Raw genomic sequence first — 16,582 nt, 5'->3', positions numbered from 1 at the left:
TGCATCCTTTGTGCCCTTCTGCTAAGTTCTGACACTGATGACCAAACAGAATGTAAGACAGCCCTCTAGTTAGCAAAACTTGATCAATATCCACACCATTCTGTAGTAAAATTAGGTGATTCTGATGATGAACCAGTCTCTGATGGAGAACTTTAAGAGCATTCCAATGTTTGGAATGGGCATCTACTTGCATTCTCATCAGCCATGAAAACCATAAAGTCCTTGAAGTCAAGCATGGTATAATGGTTATCCTTCCATCATCTAAGATATCACTAATAACACTGAAAAGTAGTAAATCTCTAGTGAATTGTAAAGCTGCAATCACTTATGCATCAGAAAATAGCAGCTCATATGGGATGTAGCTCGGTGGTAGAGCGCATGCTTCGCTTGTATAAGCTCCAGAGTTCAATCCCCAGAATCTCTAAGTTTTGCAAAATACAGCTTTTTACCATAGGTAAACTTTCTAGAAGAGCCAAAGATAACAAGCAAACCAATACAAGTACTCTACAGCAATAGTCAAAGTTGAATACAAATCATAAAAAATTAAACAAATATGATTATATTCATGATCTTCTTCATTCCATTTTTCAAAGTTAAGTTCCCATTGAATGCCTATTGCCATTCTCCTACACTGAGGGAAAACATGTGGTAAGTAGGAAATAGATTTTTTATTCTCAGTGGGAACTGAAGGCGACTACCTGAGCAAAGTTTAATAAAAGAGCGAGACAAGTAATATAGCAGAACAAAATGATTAAGATTGAGAGACAAGTTCAACCACTTTATGAACAAAAAGAGGATGGACATGGGCTTGGAGGGCAAGCACTTAATGAAATTTCAAAGCATGGAATGATGACAACATATCAACTCTACATAGATTGTCTGGTGAAGCATTAGCTAGCAATGCCCAAGAGTCAGTCTTAGCATGCATCCTTTGTGCCCTTCTGCTAAGTTCTGACACTGATGACCAAACAGAATGTAAGACAGCCCTCTAGTTAGCAAAACTTGATCAATATCCACACCATTCATTAGTAAAAGTTGGGGATTCTGATGATAAACCAGTCTCTGATGGAGAACTTTAAGAGCATTCCAGTGTTTGGAATGGGCATCTACATGCATTCTCATCAGCCATGAAAACCATAAAGTCCTTGCAGTCAAGCATGGTATAATGGTTATGCTTCCATCCTCTAAGATATCCCTAATAACACTGAAAAGTAGTAAATTTCTAGTAAAATATAAAGCTGCAATCACTTGTGCATAAAAAAATAGCAGCTCATAGGGGATGTTGCTCAGTGGTAGAGCGCATGCTTCGCATGTATGAGGCCCCGGTTTCAATCCCCGGCATCTCCAAGTTTTACAAAATACAGCTTTTTACCATATGTAAACTCTCTAGTAGAGCCAAAGAAAACAAGCAAACCAATAAAAGTACTCTACAGCAATAGTCAAAGTTGAATACAAATCATAAAAAATCAATCAAATATGATTATATTCATCATCTTCTTCATTCCATTTTTCAAAGTTAAGTTCCCATTGAATGCTTATTGCCATTCTCCTACACTGAGGGAAAACTTATGGTAAGTAGGAAATAGATTTTTTATTTTCAGTGGGAACTGAAGGCGACAACTCAAGCAAAGTTTAATAAAAGAGCGAGACAAATAATATAGCAAAACTAATTGATTAAGATTGAGAGACAAGTTCAAACACTTTGTGAACAAAAAGAGGATGGACATGGGCTTGGAGGGCAAGCACTTAATGAAATTTCAAAGCATGGAATGATGACAACATATCAACTCTACATAGATTGTCTGGTGAAGCATTAGCTAGCAGTGGCCAAGAGGCAGTCTTAGCATGCATCCTTTGTGCCCTTCTGCTAAGTTCTGACACTGATGACCAAACAGAATGTAAGACAGCCCTCTAGTTAGCAAAACTTGATCAATATCCACACCATTCATTAGTAAAAGTAGGGGATTCTGATGATGAACCAGTCTCTGATGGAGAACTTTAAGAGCATTCCAATGTTCGGAATGGGCATCTACTTGCATTCTCATCAGCCATGATAACCATAAAGTCCTTGCAATCAAGCATGGTATAATGGTTATGCTTCCATCCTCTAAGATATCCCTAATAACACTGAAAAGTAGTAAATCTCTAGTGAAATGTAAAGCTGCAATCACTTGTGCATAAAAAAATAGCAGCTCATAGGGGATATAGCTCAGTGGTAGAGCGCATGCTTCGCATGTATGAGGCCCCGGATTCAATCCCCGGCATCTCCAAGTTTTACAAAATACAGCTTTTTACCATATGTAAACTCTCTAGTAGAGCCAAAGAAAACAAGCAATCCAATAAAAGTACTCTACAGCAATAGTCAAAGTTGAATACAAATCATAAAAAATCAATCAAATATGATTATATTCATCATCTTCTTCATTCCATTTTTCAAAGTTAAGTTCCCATTGAATGCCTATTGCCATTCTCCTACACTGAGGGAAAACATATGGTAAGTAGGAAATAGATTTTTTATTTTCAGTGGGAACTGAAGGCGACTACCCGAGAAAAGTTTAATAAAAGAGCGAGACAAATAATATAGCAAAACTAATTGATTAAGATTGAGAGACAAGTTCAAACACTTTGTGAACAAAAAGAGGATGGACATGGGCTTGGAGGGCAAGCACTTAATGATATATCAAAGCATGGAATGATGACAACATATCAACTCTACATGGATTGTCTGGTGAAGCATTAGCTAGCAGTGGCCAAGAGGCATGGTATAATGGTTATGCTTCCATCCTCTAAGCTATCCCTAATAACACTGAAAAGTAGTAAATCTCTAGTAAAATATAAAGCTGCAATCACTTGTGCTTAAAAAAATAGCAGCTCATAGGGGATGTAGCTCAGTGGTAGAGCGCATGCTTCGCATGTATGAGGCCCCGGTTTCAATCCCCGGCATCTCCAAGTTTTACAAAATACAGCTTTTTACCATATGTAAACACTCTAGTAGAGCCAAAGAAAACAAGCAAACCAATAAAAGTACTCTACAGCAATAGTCAAAGTTGAATACAAATCATAAAAAATCAATCAAATATGATTATATTCATCATCTTCTTCATTCCATTTTTCAAAGTTAAGTTCCCATTGAATGCCTATTGCCATTCTCCTACACTGAGGGAAATAGATTTTTTATTTTCAGTAGGAACTGAAGGCGACTACCCGAGAAAAGTTTAATAAAAGAGCGAGACAAATAATATAGCAAAACTAATTGATTAAGATTGAGAGACAAGTTCAAACACTTTGTGAACAAAAAGAGGATGGACATGGGCTTGGAGGGCAAGCACTTAATGATATATCAAAGCATGGAATGATGACAACATATCAACTCTACATGGATTGTCTGGTGAAGCATTAGCTAACAGTGGCCAAGAGGCAGTCTTAGCATGCATCCTTTGTGCCCTTCTGCTAAGTTCTGACACTGATGACCAAACAGAATGTAAGACAGCCCTCTAGTTAGCAAAACTTGATCAATATCCACACCATTCATTAGTAAAAGTAGGGGATTCTGATGATGAACCAGTCTCTGATGGAGAACTTTAAGAGCATTCCAATGTTCGGAATGGGCATCTACTTGCATTCTCATCAGCCATGATAACCATAAAGTCCTTGCAATCAAGCATGGTATAATGGTTATGCTTCCATCCTCTAAGATATCCCTAATAACACTGAAAAGTAGTAAATCTCTAGTGAAATGTAAAGATGCAATCACTTGTGCATAAAAAAATAGCAGCTCATAGGGGATATAGCTCAGTGGTAGAGCGCATGCTTCGCATGTATGAGGCCCCGGATTCAATCCCCGGCATCTCCAAGTTTTACAAAATACAGCTTTTTACCATATGTAAACTCTCTAGTAGAGCCAAAGAAAACAAGCAAACCAATAAAAGTACTCTACAGCAATAGTCAAAGTTGAATACAAATCATAAAAAATCAATCAAATATGATTATATTCATCATCTTCTTCATTCCATTTTTCAAAGTTAAGTTCCCATTGAATGCCTATTGCCATTCTCCTACACTGAGGGAAAACATATGGTAAGTAGGAAATAGATTTTTTATTTTCAGTGGGAACTGAAGGCGACTACCCGAGAAAAGTTTAATAAAAGAGCGAGACAAATAATATAGCAAAACTAATTGATTAAGATTGAGAGACAAGTTCAAACACTTTGTGAACAAAAAGAGGATGGACATGGGCTTGGAGGGCAAGCACTTAATGATATATCAAAGCATGGAATGATGACAACATATCAACTCTACATGGATTGTCTGGTGAAGCATTAGCTAGCAGTGGCCAAGAGGCATGGTATAATGGTTATGCTTACATCCTCTAAGATATCCCTAATAACACTGAAAAGTAGTAAATCTCTAGTAAAATATAAAGCTGCAATCACTTGTGCTTAAAAAAATAGCAGCTCATAGGGGATGTAGCTCAGTGGTAGAGCGCATGCTTCGCATGTATGAGGCCCCGGTTTCAATCCCCGGCATCTCCAAGTTTTACAAAATACAGCTTTTTACCATATGTAAACACTCTAGTAGAGCCAAAGAAAACAAGCAAACCAATAAAAGTACTCTACAGCAATAGTCAAAGTTGAATACAAATCATAAAAAATCAATCAAATATGATTATATTCATCATCTTCTTCATTCCATTTTTCAAAGTTAAGTTCCCATTGAATGCCTATTGCCATTCTCCTACACTGAGGGAAATAGATTTTTTATTTTCAGTGGGAACTGAAGGCGACTACCCGAGAAAAGTTTAATAAAAGAGCGAGACAAATAATATAGCAAAACTAATTGATTAAGATTGAGAGACAAGTTCAAACACTTTGTGAACAAAAAGAGGATGGACATGGGCTTGGAGGGCAAGCACTTAATGATATATCAAAGCATGGAATGATGACAACATATCAACTCTACATGGATTGTCTGGTGAAGCATTAGCTAGCAGTGGCCAAGAGGCAGTCTTAGCATGCATCCTTTGTGCCCTTCTGCTAAGTTCTGACACTGATGACCAAACAGAATGTAAGACAGCCCTCTAGTTAGCAAAACTTGATCAATATCCACACCATTCTGTAGTAAAATTAGGTGATTCTGATGATGAACCAGTCTCTGATGGAGAACTTTAAGAGCATTCCAATGTTTGGAATGGGCATCTACTTGCATTCTCATCAGCCATGAAAACCATAAAGTCCTTGAAGTCAAGCATGGTATAATGGTTATCCTTCCATCATCTAAGATATCACTAATAACACTGAAAAGTAGTAAATCTCTAGTGAATTGTAAAGCTGCAATCACTTATGCATCAGAAAATAGCAGCTCATATGGGATGTAGCTCGGTGGTAGAGCGCATGCTTCGCTTGTATAAGCTCCAGAGTTCAATCCCCAGAATCTCTAAGTTTTGCAAAATACAGCTTTTTACCATAGGTAAACTTTCTAGAAGAGCCAAAGATAACAAGCAAACCAATACAAGTACTCTACAGCAATAGTCAAAGTTGAATACAAATCATAAAAAATTAAACAAATATGATTATATTCATGATCTTCTTCATTCCATTTTTCAAAGTTAAGTTCCCATTGAATGCCTATTGCCATTCTCCTACACTGAGGGAAAACATGTGGTAAGTAGGAAATAGATTTTTTATTCTCAGTGGGAACTGAAGGCGACTACCTGAGCAAAGTTTAATAAAAGAGCGAGACAAGTAATATAGCAGAACAAAATGATTAAGATTGAGAGACAAGTTCAACCACTTTATGAACAAAAAGAGGATGGACATGGGCTTGGAGGGCAAGCACTTAATGAAATTTCAAAGCATGGAATGATGACAACATATCAACTCTACATAGATTGTCTGGTGAAGCATTAGCTAGCAATGCCCAAGAGTCAGTCTTAGCATGCATCCTTTGTGCCCTTCTGCTAAGTTCTGACACTGATGACCTAACAGAATGTAAGACAGCCCTCTAGTTAGCAAAACTTGATCAATATCCACACCATTCATTAGTAAAAGTAGGGGATTCTGATGATAAACCAGTCTCTGATGGAGAACTTTAAGAGCATTCCAGTGTTTGGAATGGGCATCTACTTGCATTCTCATCAGCCATGAAAACCATAAAGTCCTTGCAGTCAAGCATGGTATAATGGTTATGCTTCCATCCTCTAAGATATCCCTAATAACACTGAAAAGTAGTAAATTTCTAGTAAAATATAAAGCTGCAATCACTTGTGCATAAAAAAATAGCAGCTCATAGGGGATGTAGCTCAGTGGTAGAGCGCATGCTTCGCATGTATGAGGCCCCGGTTTCAATCCCCGGCATCTCCAAGTTTTACAAAATACAGCTTTTTACCATATGTAAACTCTCTAGTAGAGCCAAAGAAAACAAGCAAACCAATAAAAGTACTCTACAGCAATAGTCAAAGTTGAATACAAATCATAAAAAATCAATCAAATATGATTATATTCATCATCTTCTTCATTCCATTTTTCAAAGTTAAGTTCCCATTGAATGCTTATTGCCATTCTCCTACACTGAGGGAAAACTTATGGTAAGTAGGAAATAGATTTTTTATTTTCAGTGGGAACTGAAGGCGACAACTCAAGCAAAGTTTAATAAAAGAGCGAGACAAATAATATAGCAAAACTAATTGATTAAGATTGAGAGACAAGTTCAAACACTTTGTGAACAAAAAGAGGATGGACATGGGCTTGGAGGGCAAGCACTTAATGAAATTTCAAAGCATGGAATGATGACAACATATCAACTCTACATAGATTGTCTGGTGAAGCATTAGCTAGCAGTGGCCAAGAGGCAGTCTTAGCATGCATCCTTTGTGCCCTTCTGCTAAGTTCTGACACTGATGACCAAACAGAATGTAAGACAGCCCTCTAGTTAGCAAAACTTGATCAATATCCACACCATTCATTAGTAAAAGTAGGGGATTCTGATGATGAACCAGTCTCTGATGGAGAACTTTAAGAGCATTCCAATGTTCGGAATGGGCATCTACTTGCATTCTCATCAGCCATGATAACCATAAAGTCCTTGCAATCAAGCATGGTATAATGGTTATGCTTCCATCCTCTAAGATATCCCTAATAACACTGAAAAGTAGTAAATCTCTAGTGAAATGTAAAGCTGCAATCACTTGTGCATAAAAAAATAGCAGCTCATAGGGGATATAGCTCAGTGGTAGAGCGCATGCTTCGCATGTATGAGGCCCCGGATTCAATCCCCGGCATCTCCAAGTTTTACAAAATACAGCTTTTTACCATATGTAAACTCTCTAGTAGAGCCAAAGAAAACAAGCAAACCAATAAAAGTACTCTACAGCAATAGTCAAAGTTGAATACAAATCATAAAAAATCAATCAAATATGATTATATTCATCATCTTCTTCATTCCATTTTTCAAAGTTAAGTTCCCATTGAATGCCTATTGCCATTCTCCTACACTGAGGGAAAACATATGGTAAGTAGGAAATAGATTTTTTATTTTCAGTGGGAACTGAAGGCGACTACCCGAGAAAAGTTTAATAAAAGAGCGAGACAAATAATATAGCAAAACTAATTGATTAAGATTGAGAGACAAGTTCAAACACTTTGTGAACAAAAAGAGGATGGACATGGGCTTGGAGGGCAAGCACTTAATGATATATCAAAGCATGGAATGATGACAACATATCAACTCTACATGGATTGTCTGGTGAAGCATTAGCTAGCAGTGGCCAAGAGGCATGGTATAATGGTTATGCTTCCATCCTCTAAGATATCCCTAATAACACTGAAAAGTAGTAAATCTCTAGTAAAATATAAAGCTGCAATCACTTGTGCTTAAAAAAATAGCAGCTCATAGGGGATGTAGCTCAGTGGTAGAGCGCATGCTTCGCATGTATGAGGCCCCGGTTTCAATCCCCGGCATCTCCAAGTTTTACAAAATACAGCTTTTTACCATATGTAAACACTCTAGTAGAGCCAAAGAAAACAAGCAAACCAATAAAAGTACTCTACAGCAATAGTCAAAGTTGAATACAAATCATAAAAAATCAATCAAATATGATTATATTCATCATCTTCTTCATTCCATTTTTCAAAGTTAAGTTCCCATTGAATGCCTATTGCCATTCTCCTACACTGAGGGAAATAGATTTTTTATTTTCAGTGGGAACTGAAGGCGACTACCCGAGAAAAGTTTAATAAAAGAGCGAGACAAATAATATAGCAAAACTAATTGATTAAGATTGAGAGACAAGTTCAAACACTTTGTGAACAAAAAGAGGATGGACATGGGCTTGGAGGGCAAGCACTTAATGATATATCAAAGCATGGAATGATGACAACATATCAACTCTACATGGATTGTCTGGTGAAGCATTAGCTAGCAGTGGCCAAGAGGCAGTCTTAGCATGCATCCTTTGTGCCCTTCTGCTAAGTTCTGACACTGATGACCAAACAGAATGTAAGACAGCCCTCTAGTTAGCAAAACTTGATCAATATCCACACCATTCATTAGTAAAAGTAGGGGATTCTGATGATAAACCAGTATCTGATGGAGAACTTTAAGAGCATTCCAGTGTTTGGAATGGGCATCTATTTGCATTCTCATCAGCCATGAAAACCATAAAGTCCTTGCAGTCAAGCATGGTATAATGGTTATGCTTCCATCCTCTAAGATATCCCTAATAACACTGAAAAGTAGTAAATCTCTAGTAAAATATAAAGCTGCAATCACTTGTGCATAAAAAAATAGCAGCTCATAGGGGATGTAGCTCAGTGGTAGAGCGCATGCTTCGCATGTATGAGGCCCCGGTTTCAATCCCCGGCATCTCCAAGTTTTACAAAATACAGCTTTTTACCATATGTAAACTCTCTAGTAGAGCCAAAGAAAACAAGCAAACCAATAAAAGTACTCTACAGCAATAGTCAAAGTTGAATACAAATCATAAAAAATCAATCAAATATGATTATATTCATCTTCTTCTTCATTCCATTTTTCAAAGTTAAGTTCCCATTGAATGCTTATTGCCATTCTCCTACACTGAGGGAAAACTTATGGTAAGTAGGAAATAGATTTTTTATTTTCAGTGGGAACTGAAGGCGACAACTCAAGCAAAGTTTAATAAAAGAGCGAGACAAATAATATAGCAAAACTAATTGATTAAGATTGAGAGACAAGTTCAAACACTTTGTGAACAAAAAGAGGATGGACATGGGCTTGGAGGGCAAGCACTTAATAAAATTTCAAAGCATGGAATGATGACAACATATCAACTCTACATAGATTGTCTGGTGAAGCATTAGCTAGCAGTGGCCAAGAGGCAGTCTTAGCATGCATCCTTTGTGCCCTTCTGCTAAGTTCTGACACTGATGACCAAACAGAATGTAAGACAGCCCTCTAGTTAGCAAAACTTGATCAATATCCACACCATTCATTAGTAAAAGTAGGGGATTCTGATGATGAACCAGTCTCTGATGGAGAACTTTAAGAGCATTCCAATGTTCGGAATGGGCATCTACTTGCATTCTCATCAGCCATGATAACCATAAAGTCCTTGCAGTCAAGCATGGTATAATGGTTATGCTTCCATCCTCTAAGATATCCCTAATAACACTGAAAAGTAGTAAATCTCTAGTGAAATGTAAAGCTGCAATCACTTGTGCATAAAAAAATAGCAGCTCATATGGGATGTAGCTCGGTGGTAGAGCGCATGCTTCGCTTGTATAAGCTCCAGAGTTCAATCCCCAGAATCTCTAAGTTTTGCAAAATACAGCTTTTTACCATAGGTAAACTTTCTAGAAGAGCCAAAGATAACAAGCAAACCAATACAAGTACTCTACAGCAATAGTCAAAGTTGAATACAAATCATAAAAAATTAAACAAATATGATTATATTCATGATCTTCTTCATTCCATTTTTCAAAGTTAAGTTCCCATTGAATGCCTATTGCCATTCTCCTACACTGAGGGAAAACATGTGGTAAGTAGGAAATAGATTTTTTATTCTCAGTGGGAACTGAAGGCGACTACCTGAGCAAAGTTTAATAAAAGAGCGAGACAAGTAATATAGCAGAACAAAATGATTAAGATTGAGAGACAAGTTCAACCACTTTATGAACAAAAAGAGGATGGACATGGGCTTGGAGGGCAAGCACTTAATGAAATTTCAAAGCATTTAATGATGACAACATATCAACTCTACATAGATTGTCTGGTGAAGCATTAGCTAGCAATGCCCAAGAGTCAGTCTTAGCATGCATCCTTTGTGCCCTTCTGCTAAGTTCTGACACTGATGACCTAACAGAATGTAAGACAGCCCTCTAGTTAGCAAAACTTGATCAATATCCACACCATTCATTAGTAAAAGTAGGGGATTCTGATGATAAACCAGTCTCTGATGGAGAACTTTAAGAGCATTCCAGTGTTTGGAATGGGCATCTACTTGCATTCTCATCAGCCATGAAAACCATAAAGTCCTTGCAGTCAAGCATGGTATAATGGTTATGCTTCCATCCTCTAAGATATCCCTAATAACACTGAAAAGTAGTAAATCTCTAGTAAAATATAAAGCTGCAATCACTTGTGCATAAAAAAATAGCAGCTCATAGGGGATGTAGCTCAGTGGTAGAGCGCATGCTTCGCATGTATGAGGCCCCGGTTTCAATCCCCGGCATCTCCAAGTTTTACAAAATACAGCTTTTTACCATATGTAAACTCTCTAGTAGAGCCAAAGAAAACAAGCAAACCAATAAAAGTACTCTACAGCAATAGTCAAAGTTGAATACAAATCATAAAAAATCAATCAAATATGATTATATTCATCTTCTTCTTCATTCCATTTTTCAAAGTTAAGTTCCCATTGAATGCTTATTGCCATTCTCCTACACTGAGGGAAAACTTATGGTAAGTAGGAAATAGATTTTTTATTTTCAGTGGGAACTGAAGGCGACAACTCAAGCAAAGTTTAATAAAAGAGCGAGACAAATAATATAGCAAAACTAATTGATTAAGATTGAGAGACAAGTTCAAACACTTTGTGAACAAAAAGAGGATGGACATGGGCTTGGAGGGCAAGCACTTAATAAAATTTCAAAGCATGGAATGATGACAACATATCAACTCTACATAGATTGTCTGGTGAAGCATTAGCTAGCAGTGGCCAAGAGGCAGTCTTAGCATGCATCCTTTGTGCCCTTCTGCTAAGTTCTGACACTGATGACCAAACAGAATGTAAGACAGCCCTCTAGTTAGCAAAACTTGATCAATATCCACACCATTCATTAGTAAAAGTAGGGGATTCTGATGATGAACCAGTCTCTGATGGAGAACTTTAAGAGCATTCCAATGTTCGGAATGGGCATCTACTTGCATTCTCATCAGCCATGATAACCATAAAGTCCTTGCAGTCAAGCATGGTATAATGGTTATGCTTCCATCCTCTAAGATATCCCTAATAACACTGAAAAGTAGTAAATCTCTAGTGAAATGTAAAGCTGCAATCACTTGTGCATAAAAAAATAGCAGCTCATAGGGGATATAGCTCAGTGGTAGAGCGCATGCTTCGCATGTATGAGGCACCGGATTCAATCCCCGGCATCTCCAAGTTTTACAAAATACAGCTTTTTACCATATGTAAACTCTCTAGTAGAGCCAAAGAAAACAAGCAAACCAATAAAAGTACTCTACAGCAATAGTCAAAGTTGAATACAAATCATAAAAAATCAATCAAATATGATTATATTCATCATCTTCTTCATTCCATTTTTCAAAGTTAAGTTCCCATTGAATGCCTATTGCCATTCTCCTACACTGAGGGAAAACATATGGTAAGTAGGAAATAGATTTTTTATTTTCAGTGGGAACTGAAGGCGACTACCCGAGAAAAGTTTAATAAAAGAGCGAGACAAATAATATAGCAAAACTAATTGATTAAGATTGAGAGACAAGTTCAAACACTTTGTGAACAAAAAGAGGATGGACATGGGCTTGGAGGGCAAGCACTTAATGATATATCAAAGCATGGAATGATGACAACATATCAACTCTACATGGATTGTCTGGTGAAGCATTAGCTAGAAGTGGCCAAGAGGCAGTCTTAGCATGCATCCTTTGTGCCCTTCTGCTAAGTTCTGACACTGATGACCAAACAGAATGTAAGACAGCCCTCTAGTTAGCAAAACTTGATCAATATCCACACCATTCTGTAGTAAAATTAGGGGATTCTGATGATGAACCAGTCTCTGATGGAGAACTTTAAGAGCTTTCCAATGTTTGGAGTGGGCATCTACTTGCATTCTCATCAGCCATGAAAACCATAAAGTCCTTGAAGTCAAGCATGGTATAATGGTTATCCTTCCATCATCTAAGATATCACTAATAAAACTGAAAAGTAATAAATCTCTAGTGAATTGTAAAGCTGCAATCACTTATGCATCAGAAAATAGCAGCTCATATGGGATGTAGCTCGGTGGTAGAGCGCATGCTTCGCTTGTATAAGCTCCTGAGTTCAATCCCCAGAATCTCTAAGTTTTGCAAAATACAGCTTTTTACCATAGGTAAACTTTCTAGAAGAGCCAAAGATAACAAGCAAACCAATACAAGTACTCTACAGCAATAGTCAAAGTTGAATACAAATCATAAAAAATTAAACAAATATGATTATATTCATCATCTTCTTCATTCCATTTTTCAAAGTTAAGTTCCCATTGAATGCCTATTGCCATTCTCCTACACTGAGGGAAAACATATGGTAAGTAGGAAATAGATGTTTTATTCTCAGTGGGAACTGAAGGCGACTACCTGAGCAAAGTTTAATAAAAGAGCGAGACAAGTAATATAGCAGAACAAAATGATTAAGATTGAGAGACAAGTTCAACCACTTTATGAACAAAAAGAGGATGGACATGGGCTTGGTGGGCAAGCACTTAATGAAATTTCAAAGCATGGAATGATGACAACATATCAACTCTACATAGATTGTCTGGTGAAGCATTAGCTAGCAATGCCCAAGAGGCAGTCTTAGCATGCATCCTTTGTGCCCTTCTGCTAAGTTCTGACACTGATGACCTAACAGAATGTAAGACAGCCCTCTAGTTAGCAAAACTTGATCAATATCCACACCATTCATTAGTAAAAGTAGGGGATTCTGATGATAAACCAGTCTTTGATGGAGAACTTTATGAGCTTTCCAGTGTTTGGAATGAGCATCTACTTGCATTCTCATCAGCCATGAAAACCATAAAGTCCTTGCAGTCAAGCATGGTATAATGGTTATGCTTCCATCCTCTAAGATATCCCTAATAACACTGAAAAGTAGTAAATCTCTAGTAAAATATAAAGCTGCAATCACTTGTGCATAAAAAATAGCAGCTCATAGGGGATGTATCTCAGTGGTAGAGCGCATGCTTCGCATGTATGAGGCCCCGGTTTCAATCCCCGGCATCTCCAAGTTTTACAAAATACAGCTTTTTACCATATGTAAACTCTCTAGTAGAGCCAAAGAAAACAAGCAAACCAATAAAAGTACTCTAGAGCAATAGTCAAAGTTGAATACAAATCATAAAAAATCAATCAAATATGATTATATTCATCATCTTCTTCATTCCATTTTTCAAAGTTAAGTTCCCATTGAATGCTTATTGCCATTCTCCTACACTGAGGGAAAACTTATGGTAAGTAGGAAATAGATTTTTTATTTTCAGTGGGAACTGAAGGCAACAACTCAAGCAAAGTTTAATAAAAGAGCGAGACAAATAACATAGCAAAACTAATTGATTAAGATTGAGAGACAAGTTCAAACACTTTGTGAACAAAAAGAGGATGGACATGGGCTTGGAGGGCAAGCACTTAATGATATATCAAAGCATGGAATGATGACAACATATCAACTCTACATGGATTGTCTGGTGAAGCATTAGCTAGCAGTGGCCAAGAGGCATGGTATAATGGTTATGCTTCCATCCTCTAAGATATCCCTAATAACACTGAAAAGTAGTAAATCTCTAGTAAAATATAAAGCTGCAATCACTTGTGCTTAAAAAAATAGCAGCTCATAGGGGATGTAGCTCAGTGGTAGAGCGCATGCTTCGCATGTATGAGGCCCCGGTTTCAATCCCCGGCATCTCCAAGTTTTAAAAAATACAGCTTTTTACCATATGTAAACACTCTAGTAGAGCCAAAGAAAACAAGCAAACCAATAAAAGTACTCTACAGCAATAGTCAAAGTTGAATACAAATCATAAAAAATCAATCAAATATGATTATATTCATCATCTTCTTCATTCCATTTTTCAAAGTTAAGTTCCCATTGAATGCCTATTGCCATTCTCCTACACTGAGGGAAATATATTTTTTATTTTCAGTGGGAACTGAAGGCGACTACCCGAGAAAAGTTTAATAAAAGAGCGAGACAAATAATATAGCAAAACTAATTGATTAAGATTGAGAGACAAGTTCAAACACTTTGTGAACAAAAAGAGGATGGACATGGGCTTGGAGGGCAAGCACTTAATGATATATCAAAGCATGGAATGATGACAACATATCAACTCTACATGGATTGTCTGGTGAAGCATTAGCTAGCAGTGGCCAAGAGGCAGTCTTAGCATGCGTCCTTTGTGCCCTTCTGCTAAGTTCTGACACTGATGACCAAACAGAATGTAAGACAGCCCTCTAGTTAGCAAAACTTGATCAATATCCACACCATTCTGTAGTAAAATTAGGTGATTCTGATGATGAACCAGTCTCTGATGGAGAACTTTAAGAGCATTCCAATGTTTGGAATGGGCATCTACTTGCATTCTCATCAGCCATGAAAACCATAAAGTCCTTGAAGTCAAGCATGGTATAATGGTTATCCTTCCATCATCTAAGATATCACTAATAACACTGAAAAGTAGTAAATCTCTAGTGAATTGTAAAGCTGCAATCACTTATGCATCAGAAAATAGCAGCTCATATGGGATGTAGCTCGGTGGTAGAGCGCATGCTTCGCTTGTATAAGCTCCAGAGTTCAATCCCCAGAATCTCTAAGTTTTGCAAAATACAGCTTTTTACCATAGGTAAACTTTCTAGTAGAGCCAAAGATAACAAGCAAACCAATACAAGTACTCTACAGCAATAGTCAAAGTTGAATACAAATCATAAAAAATTAAACAAATATGATTATATTCATGATCTTCTTCATTCCATTTTTCAAAGTTAAGTTCCCATTGAATGCCTATTGCCATTCTCCTACACTGAGGGAAAACATGTGGTAAGTAGGAAATAGATTTTTTATTCTCAGTGGGAACTGAAGGCGACTACCTGAGCAAAGTTTAATAAAAGAGCGAGACAAGTAATATAGCAGAACAAAATGATTAAGATTGAGAGACAAGTTCAACCACTTTATGAACAAAAAGAGGATGGACATGGGCTTGGAGGGCAAGCACTTAATGAAATTTCAAAGCATGGAATGATGACAACATATCAACTCTACATAGATTGTCTGGTGAAGCATTAGCTAGCAATGCCCAAGAGTCAGTCTTAGCATGCATCCTTTGTGCCCTTCTGCTAAGTTCTGACACTGATGACCTAACAGAATGTAAGACAGCCCTCTAGTTAGCAAAACTTGATCAATATCCACACCATTCATTAGTAAAAGTAGGGGATTCTGATGATAAACCAGTCTCTGATGGAGAACTTTAAGAGCATTCCAGTGTTTGGAATGGGCATCTACTTGCATTCTCATCAGCCATGAAAACCATAAAGTCCTTGCAGTCAAGCATGGTATAATGGTTATGCTTCCATCCTCTAAGATATCCCTAATAACACTGAAAAGTAGTAAATTTCTAGTAAAATATAAAGCTGCAATCACTTGTGCATAAAAAAATAGCAGCTCATAGGGGATGTAGCTCAGTGGTAGAGCGCATGCTTCGCATGTATGAGGCCCCGGTTTCAATCCCCGGCATCTCCAAGTTTTACAAAATACAGCTTTTTACCATATGTAAACTCTCTAGTAGAGCCAAAGAAAACAAGCAAACCAATAAAAGTACTCTACAGCAATAGTCAAAGTTGAATACAAATCATAAAAAATCAATCAAATATGATTATATTCATCATCTTCTTCATTCCATTTTTCAAAGTTAAGTTCCCATTGAATGCTTATTGCCATTCTCCTACACTGAGGGAAAACTTATGGTAAGTAGGAAATAGATTTTTTATTTTCAGTGGGAACTGAAGGCGACAACTCAAGCAAAGTTTAATAAAAGAGCGAGACAAATAATATAGCAAAACTAATTGATTAAGATTGAGAGACAAGTTCAAACACTTTGTGAACAAAAAGAGGATGGACATGGGCTTGGAGGGCAAGCACTTAATGAAATTTCAAAGCATGGAATGATGACAACATATCAACTCTACATAGATTGTCTGGTGAAGCATTAGCTAGCAGTGGCCAAGAGGCAGTCTTAGCATGCATCCTTTGTGCCCTTCTGCTAAGTTCTGACACTGATGACCAAACAGAATGTAAGACAGCCCTCTAGTTAGCAAAACTTGATCAATATCCACACCA

The 16,582-nt window shown here is 37.2% G+C and overlaps 13 non-coding genes across 13 annotated transcripts; all 13 read left to right on the top strand.

Moving 5' to 3' along the window:
* Nucleotides 1-1,275: 1,275 nt before the first annotated feature.
* Nucleotides 1,276-1,347, top strand: TRNAA-CGC (transfer RNA alanine (anticodon CGC)). Its single transcript has one exon. It is a non-coding gene; the product is annotated as a tRNA-Ala (tRNA).
* An 851-nt stretch (nt 1,348-2,198) lies between these two features.
* Nucleotides 2,199-2,270, top strand: TRNAA-CGC (transfer RNA alanine (anticodon CGC)). Its single transcript has one exon. It is a non-coding gene; the product is annotated as a tRNA-Ala (tRNA).
* A 607-nt stretch (nt 2,271-2,877) lies between these two features.
* On the top strand, nt 2,878-2,949 carry TRNAA-CGC (transfer RNA alanine (anticodon CGC)). Its single transcript has one exon. It is a non-coding gene; the product is annotated as a tRNA-Ala (tRNA).
* An 832-nt stretch (nt 2,950-3,781) lies between these two features.
* TRNAA-CGC (transfer RNA alanine (anticodon CGC)) lies at nt 3,782-3,853 on the top strand. The gene has a single exon. It is a non-coding gene; the product is annotated as a tRNA-Ala (tRNA).
* Nucleotides 3,854-4,460: 607 nt separating this feature from the next.
* On the top strand, nt 4,461-4,532 carry TRNAA-CGC (transfer RNA alanine (anticodon CGC)). The gene has a single exon. It is a non-coding gene; the product is annotated as a tRNA-Ala (tRNA).
* A 1,755-nt stretch (nt 4,533-6,287) lies between these two features.
* Nucleotides 6,288-6,359, top strand: TRNAA-CGC (transfer RNA alanine (anticodon CGC)). The gene has a single exon. It is a non-coding gene; the product is annotated as a tRNA-Ala (tRNA).
* An 851-nt stretch (nt 6,360-7,210) lies between these two features.
* Nucleotides 7,211-7,282, top strand: TRNAA-CGC (transfer RNA alanine (anticodon CGC)). Its single transcript has one exon. It is a non-coding gene; the product is annotated as a tRNA-Ala (tRNA).
* A 607-nt stretch (nt 7,283-7,889) lies between these two features.
* Nucleotides 7,890-7,961, top strand: TRNAA-CGC (transfer RNA alanine (anticodon CGC)). The gene has a single exon. It is a non-coding gene; the product is annotated as a tRNA-Ala (tRNA).
* Nucleotides 7,962-8,793: 832 nt separating this feature from the next.
* TRNAA-CGC (transfer RNA alanine (anticodon CGC)) lies at nt 8,794-8,865 on the top strand. The gene has a single exon. It is a non-coding gene; the product is annotated as a tRNA-Ala (tRNA).
* A 1,774-nt stretch (nt 8,866-10,639) lies between these two features.
* TRNAA-CGC (transfer RNA alanine (anticodon CGC)) lies at nt 10,640-10,711 on the top strand. Its single transcript has one exon. It is a non-coding gene; the product is annotated as a tRNA-Ala (tRNA).
* Nucleotides 10,712-13,407: 2,696 nt separating this feature from the next.
* Nucleotides 13,408-13,479, top strand: TRNAA-CGC (transfer RNA alanine (anticodon CGC)). Its single transcript has one exon. It is a non-coding gene; the product is annotated as a tRNA-Ala (tRNA).
* A 607-nt stretch (nt 13,480-14,086) lies between these two features.
* TRNAA-CGC (transfer RNA alanine (anticodon CGC)) lies at nt 14,087-14,158 on the top strand. The gene has a single exon. It is a non-coding gene; the product is annotated as a tRNA-Ala (tRNA).
* Nucleotides 14,159-15,913: 1,755 nt separating this feature from the next.
* TRNAA-CGC (transfer RNA alanine (anticodon CGC)) lies at nt 15,914-15,985 on the top strand. The gene has a single exon. It is a non-coding gene; the product is annotated as a tRNA-Ala (tRNA).
* Nucleotides 15,986-16,582: the final 597 nt, after the last annotated feature.

The sequence above is a fragment of the Taudactylus pleione genome, unplaced genomic scaffold (genome assembly GCF_031769625.1).
Source record: "Taudactylus pleione unplaced genomic scaffold, aTauple2 ptg000070l, whole genome shotgun sequence".
NCBI lineage: Eukaryota > Metazoa > Chordata > Amphibia > Anura > Myobatrachidae > Taudactylus > Taudactylus pleione.
Note: the sequence above shows the minus strand (reverse complement) of the source record. Positions and strands in the feature narration are given on the sequence as shown.